General features: G+C 38.5%; 1 pseudogene; it reads left to right on the top strand.

Moving 5' to 3' along the window:
• Positions 1-453: 453 nt before the first annotated feature.
• Positions 454-812, top strand: LOC101591681 (annotated as a pseudogene).
• Positions 813-7,658: the final 6,846 nt, after the last annotated feature.

The following is a 7,658-nucleotide window of genomic DNA, read 5'->3' as shown; positions in this document are numbered from 1 at the left end:
CTTGGCTTTTTAATTCAGGATTAAGCCTGCTGCTATTCATTATGAAAAAAAAAGTTGACACCTGTACTTTCTGACTTCTTCCTATGTCACTTTAGAGCACACATGACTTTCTATATGAACATAGTTTAGGATGAGCTGAGTTTAAAGAAATAGATCCTGAGGTCTGGGACTTCTCTAACAAGGGGGAGAATAGGTACTGCTGGTTTTGGGGGGATAATTCATTTAATGGTGAGATATTTGTCAAGGTTAAAGAAATCCATGGGTGCTCTGTTCAGATTGAAAGCAACTGGGAGACCCTCAGCTGCAAGACTAGGTTTGAAGTCCTGCTTAAGAATGAGCCTTTGTGGGTTGCCTGGGAGAGCCTTAAGTGTGAGGGGTCTTGCTGTGCACCAGTCTGAAGGCTGGAAGGGCTGGGCCAGAGCCAGACACACACAGCCACTGGCAAATTTCAGGATGACTGACACTTCTGAGGCTATTCTAAATTTTGAAGAGATGTTTGCAAATAGATTCACAGAAGATGACAAAGAATACCAGGAATATTTGAAACACGCCCCTGAATCCTCTCCAGTTATTGAGGAATGGAAAAGCAGAGCTGATGGGAACCAAAGAAACAGAGGCAATCAGTTGCAAGATAACAATTTAGAGGTAGGGACAGCAGACTGGGGAGGGGGTGGCCAAGTGACAATCAATCAAACCAGTGGCATGGACGATCCTGGGATAACAGTTACCCATGGCACAGACAAGAGTTTTATTATCCACAGCATTATGGACAATATGTTTATAACCAGCTGCCTCTGTATGGTTACTACTGATAGAAATGGTGGTGACATCTTTCAGTAAAATCATTTACTTTGTTAATATGACAAAAATTCATGTGTGTTCTGTGGATTGCAGTTTTCCATCACATTTTAATGGATTATTAATGTTTTGGAACTTGAGACTTTAAAAAATAGATCTTACAGAAGGATATAATGGTTGCTGAGAAGAAATACTCCCCTAAAAACATTTTTTAAAAAGCTGAAATGAAATGCATAGCGGTATTAAAAAGACCAACATAAATCTAGGTAAATGCCTACACATATCCTTGAAAATTCTTTATTTGGTCACTCTCTACCCTTACCATTTAGATACTAGAGACAATGCAATGTACTCATAGCACTACTTTGACAGTAGTTTTGATTTACACTGTTAGCCCCATGGCAAACACCCATGCTTTCTTTACTAATACAACTTTAGAAGTTTACTCTAGTATAATACAATTAAATTATGTTCTTCATTGCATAAACAATGTGCAATCAAAATATGCATTTTTTGTTTATAAAAATATTAGAAATTGTCCCTCTCATGCCTCTTAGCACCATGCGTCCAAGAGGTTGGGCCTATCAAGTTCTATAGGTTAGATGTTGAGATCATGTTCAGATCCAGAGATGTACTGTACAAATAGGACACATATTGACTTAGGGAGGCCAACTAATAAAATTTAGGGACGATGATATTCTGTTCTGTCTTCACACGAAAGCTTTCATTACATGGTATATTTTTGGAGAAGCAGGACAAGTAAATCTTTCCTTTTTTTTTGAGCAGCAGTTTTTAGCTTCCTACCACCCTACGTATTAGCACTATGTCTAACATTTTAATAATGAAAATTGATCTTTTCTCCTGGTATATGGCAGTCCTGTGTCTGTGATGTAAGATCCCTTGTACTTAGTGCAGAAGAGTGTGGAGGACCACTTAGGTAACTGTCCTTGAAAGAAAAGCAATTTTCTCCAGGGTTGGCTATGCCTGATCCTATTTCCATGTATTGATATATACAGAGCTGACAAGGACTTATCCTTATCCATTCAATTTTTTTAAACAATGAATATGGAGCAGAGGTGTTAGTGGTGGTATTTGAAGACAGCAGTCATGCTTCTCTGGAACCCCCACCTGCTGCTCTCTAGTATGAGCCAGGTAGAGATGGAACAAAGAGCCAGTGCTCCATGTTGTTGGCTGTGATTGAGATTTCAGAGAGAGGCTATGACTTCCTGAGGCTCAAAAGATTACACATCAGAGCTAAAGCACCAACCCCAACACATTAGATACTGTCTCAATTGTGTAATGCAGATTACTTTCTGAATATCCTCATCTCTGTATAAATACAGGCCTCCTACCTAGCCCAGCTCACAGCACTCAACTACTTCTTGTCATTCTCATAGCCACTCATCCTCAAGCTACTCCTTTCTTCATGAATGAATAAAATCCTGCCTCAGCCTCGGGCTGAGACCCTTGTTCGAGATAGCCATCACAATGGCTGGACTTAAGATCCTTTGGCTCTCCAAAACTACAGATTTGTCCTAGTGCCTTATTCTTGTTATGAGTTGTACTGGAGGTGGTAAATTGGAATTAACTTGACAGTATTCCAATAACATATTCATGAGATTACAAATATAAATTTCCTGGGCTGAGACACAGACCCGAAAGAGCTCTCTATAATAAAGGCAGTATCTCTGTGGAACAGTGCAAGGAGAAGACAGGTGTAATACTGGATCCATTCAGCACTGGAAAGCTAACACTGCCCAGGGAAGCCAGACACCCTCAGTACCAATGGGAATGGGTAGGTGTTGGTGAGCATTTGATTTTATTACTACTGAAGCCGGGACAAAAGGAAATAAGCTTAGAATATTTTCTTTAAAAAAAAATAAGGGAAAATTTTTTCCAGAAGGAAGACTAATAAAATAATGGAACACAACTTAAAGATGATGAAAGTCTTCCTAGAGACGCTTAAATGTAATTTTGTGGTGTTTTAAATACCCAAGGGCCCACAATGAGTCTTTAGTATGAGTCTTTATTAATTTTTTTTTATTTTTTTTTATTAATTTTTTTAATGCATTTGGTACAAGGTCTCACTCTGCAGCTCAAACTTCTGTTTTCAGCCTCCTCAGCCCTGGGATTACAGGCATGCACCACTATGCTCAGACTTGGTAGCCAGCTCAGTGCGCCCTGGGGCAGGGCTGGTGTGGCATGTGGTGTAGGGAATCAAACCTAGTTTCCTACAGTTGCCTAAGCAGGCTCTTAGTCAGCTGAGCTGTCTCAGTGGCCCTAGCATGAGTCTCTATATTTGTCTTCCAATCCTATACACTATTGGTTAATTTAATACAGTTTCTTTGGTACACTTACCAAAGCTGTGATGTACAGGGAAAGAAAGTAGCACTGTCTTTTCACCTTCTACAGATAAAACACTTCTCAGAATACCTAAACCACAGCCTATGGTTATGGCTTGTCTTATAATAGCTAATAAATATAGATTTTAAAGAATTATAGCAAGTCTAGACTATTTGCTTCATTAAATAAAAGGAATAAAAATGTTTTCACTTAGAAAGGGAAGCAGTAAAATTATGTGATAGGGTCATGGAATTAAGTTCTACTTTCTTATTCTTATCTTGGGTTATCTTGTATATCACCAAGACTGATTTGGACAGGATCTAGTATTTCTGCATACTGTTTGAGCCAATAAAGAGATTATACAGCACACATCACCCACATACCACTGTGTACACCAAGGATAAGGGATGTAGTCTCTATCCTCAGAAATCCCACAGTAGAGCTGGTTTATGGGAATAAAGCTCCACTACAGTGCAAACCTAGCTCCAATGTGTTGGGCAAACCTGGGCAAAGCTGTTTCTATGACTCCAGGGGAGAGGGTACAGGGAGATGGGTAAAGCAGGAAAGGCCACAGACAGTGTTAGATCCACCAAGGACTATAGCAGTTAGCTCACTCAAGTTGACAAAGTAGATGAGGAGCAGCATACCAGGGACAAGGAGACCTGAAGTCAAAAAAGGGCCTTGGTCCTTCTGCATGCTTCAGACAGAGAAAAGCACCATTCCTCATTTCTGGTAACAACTGAAGGAATGGGATTGGAGACAAATGCCAGATCATGAAGGGATGAGTGAGTCACAGAGGTGGTAGGGAATTAGCTGGGAGGCATGAAGGACATCAACCTCTGGAGAGACATGAGTAGATCATATGTGTCTCCAAGGGTTACAAGAGATAAGAGAGCTTGGCTGGCAACATATTTGGCTGGGGCTTCTCAGCACCTGGATAGTGTCTGGGTCAGGTGGACACTTGAGTACTTACTAGGTGCTAAGTCTCCTACACCCAAATCAGGGTCCTGTTTTGTTCATTAGGTTGCTGTCTAAAGCTCCAGCCAGGCAAGCCTGTTGGTGTATCCTACTCTGTGCATAGTAGTTAAATGATGCAATCATAATATCATAACCAACTCTTGGCATTTCTTTCTTCAAGAAGAAATTAACTTTACAGATGGATAATTCCATCCATAATAAGCAGCTTATATCACATGTACCCTCCTGACACCATGAATTTAAAAATAGAATGTCAAGAGTGACAGAGTTCTACTTTATCATCATCAGATTTCCTGTGGTTTTTGAATAATTATCACAGTGCTTCAACCACCAGCCATGTGATGTGTATTCCTGATCTCTTACAGACACAGAAATGGCTAGGAAATCAACTGTGAAGATTAGTGAGGCCACTGGGGACAGTGCTCTTGCTGATGATCATTTTCACCAAAAGCAGGCAGCAGCATTATGAGTCATCTGTGACCACTTATACTGGAGTGCAATACATTAAACTTTAATGGTTTAGGCACAAGAAGCAGTCATAAGTCTGCACATCAAGGCACTCATGTGCTGGGCCTAATTGTACTTAGACAAAGTCAGGAAGGAGTGCATGGCAGCCAGCTGTATTACACTATAAAATGAAAATCTCTAATCACAAGAGAGATATCTTTTTTAAAATTCATGATCTCACTATCTTTAAATCATTCATCTTCTCAAATGTTGGTGCTGCAAACTTTTAACCTTTTCTACTCCACTTATTGATAACTGCCTGGCAACAAGGCAGTCAAGTGATTTTAAGTTTTTATTTTATTTTATTTATTTATTTATTTATTTATATTTTTCCATAAATTTATTGAGAAACAAACAGCAATGAGACACTTTCAAACCAAACTGATAGGACAGTTTCAATAATTAACACATTGCATCATTCTTCCTAGTGGTTAATTGCTGTACAAGATGCAGACATGATATCCTACATGCAAACACCATTAGAACAAATCCCTCTATTCATTAAGACAAGGTAACTATATATTGATCCTAGCCATTTGAATACACAGATACAAAATGGACATTCATCTGCATCCCCTTTATGTTGCTAAGTTCTCACTATAAAATGGTCCTTCATTTATATCCCCTTTTTTGTTTATTTTTTGCCAGAGATGGGTATTCTTTTTTCCCCCATAATTTTATTGATAAAAAATAGTAATGAGACAGTTTCAAATCAAATTGGTAGGACAGTTTCAATAATTCACACATCGCATACATTCTTCCTAGTGGTTAATTGCTGTACAAGATGCGGACAAGATATCCTATTTACAAAAACCATTAAAAAAAATTAGACATTCATCTATATCCACTTTTTTTGTTAAGTTCCATTTTTTGAATATTATAGGTGTGTAAACACAGCAAAATATTCTAAAAGAGTTCAGTAGCCCATAATAGTATTGGGTCTTCTGCTTCAATGGCAACATCAGAAATTGTTGACCTGAGTCCCCTACAGCTCAAAATAACAGCATGGCTTTACTTCTTATATTTCGTTTTTTGCTTTTCTGCTGGATGGTTAAAACCAAGGTAAATCAGGACCTATGCAACAAGAGTTGTAGCTTTTGGGTCTGAGAAGGTCAGTGAAATCCCCTCAGGATTTATCCTGAGATCCTGTACCTCAGATTGTAGAACCTTTATCAGTGCAGCCATGTGGATGAGTCACAGCCATTGCTTGGCCAATGTGCCCTCTGGGAAAGCTTGAGAGAATGTTTTCTCTCCATGTGACTCTCCTCAGGCACACAGTACATCATCGATCACTTTTCTCTTTGGTCCCATAATCTCCTTGATCAGAAAATTTGGGACATTACTGAGTTACACGATGTTACAGTAAAAGTTCTCAGGTGTCCTGAGTCTTAATTGACCTTTGAAGGCTAGGGCCAAAACTTTGGCTTTCCTCGAAGCCCTCCATTTTCTCTAATTTTGGTCTGCAAACTTAGGTTGCTAACCATCCAGAAGACAAGCTTATTGTTATTACCATACAACTTAGGCTGTTAAGCTTAACCTCACTCTCTGTCTGCATATCAAACATCTTAGGCATAATATGGAACAGGTATTTTTCATCAAGTATTGACATGTTGAACTTTAAGTCCCTACAGAATATAATAAAAAACATTTAAATATTAGAATATATTTTAAAAATAGCCATAAAGAATTATATACTTCTTATGTTTACACATAAGCCCAAAAACCTCACCATATACAACCCTGAAGCAGGACAGTCCCACAATATTCCTTTTCCTGTCTCTTGCTTTCATTCACCATCCCCTACTTTTTGAACAATCATCCACCCAAGAAACATCATAGTGGCAACTGGCATGTCATGACAAGCAGCTAATATTCATAAGACCAAAATGACAGGCTCTCCAAGCATGAAACTACTATTACAAATTAAAATCTGCAGTCCTGTAGCTTAGTTCACACGTATCAGTATATATAGTTAGTCAGGGTGAGAATTTTTCCACTTAACTGGAAGATTCAAAAATCTTCTGGATATTCTCAAGATCATTGCCTTGTCCATCTTCTATATACAACTGTATGACCTGACTTATTCATGTTTTCTAGCTTTTTTGCTTTCCCTCTCTTGGTTAGTTAGTCCTTGAGACCCTGCGTTCCTTTTACTTGTATTATACCTTTCTATTTGTATTTCTTCTTTTGAGTTCTTATACTAGGGAGACTATAAAATATTTACACATGTGTGTCTGGTTTATTTCACTTATAAGTATATGCTCAAGTGACATCCACTTCAATGTACAGGCTTCGAGTTTATCATTCTTAATAGCTGAATAATACTCCATTGTGTGAAAATACCACATCTTTTTCAACCATTCCTCGGGTGAAGGGCATCTTGGTTGTTTCCAAGATTTGGCTTTCACAAATTGTGCTGCTATAAACTTAGGCACACATATATCACTATGATATGATGTTATCAGAACCTCTATGAAAATTCCCAGTAGAGAAATAGCTGGTTGAAATGGGATTTCCAGTCCAAATTTTCTAAGGAGTCTCCATACTGATTTCCATAATGGTTTCGTCAGTCTACATTCCCACCAGCAGTGGAGAAGGGTTCCTTTTTCCCCACAGCCTCTTCAACTTTTGTTGTTGGGTGATTTCTTCATGATAGCCATTATTTCTGGGGTGAAATGATATCTCAATGTTGTTTTAATTTGCATTTCACAGATGGCTAGTGATGTAAAGCATTTTTTCACATATTTATTTGCTTCTTTAAATTCTTCTTCTGGGAAGTGTATGTTCATCTCGGATGCCCATTTCTTTATTGGGTCTTTAAATTTTGGGGCCTTAGTGTTTTTCAGTTCTTTATAAATTCTAGAGAGCAGAACTTTCTCTGAGTACTTATTTGCCATAATTTTTTTCCAAATTTGTGGGTTGCCTTTTCACTTTGTTGGTATTTCTTTTGATGTGAAAAAACTTCTCAGTAAGAACAGGTCGCAGGCCAACGTCCGGGAACACCCAGACCAAATCCTAGCCCAGGTCTGCAG

The sequence above is a fragment of the Octodon degus genome, unplaced genomic scaffold (assembly GCF_000260255.1).
Source record: "Octodon degus isolate 3935 unplaced genomic scaffold, OctDeg1.0 scaffold00081, whole genome shotgun sequence".
NCBI classification, from domain to species: Eukaryota; Metazoa; Chordata; class Mammalia; order Rodentia; family Octodontidae; genus Octodon; species Octodon degus.
This window is presented reverse-complemented; position numbering and strand designations above follow the sequence as displayed.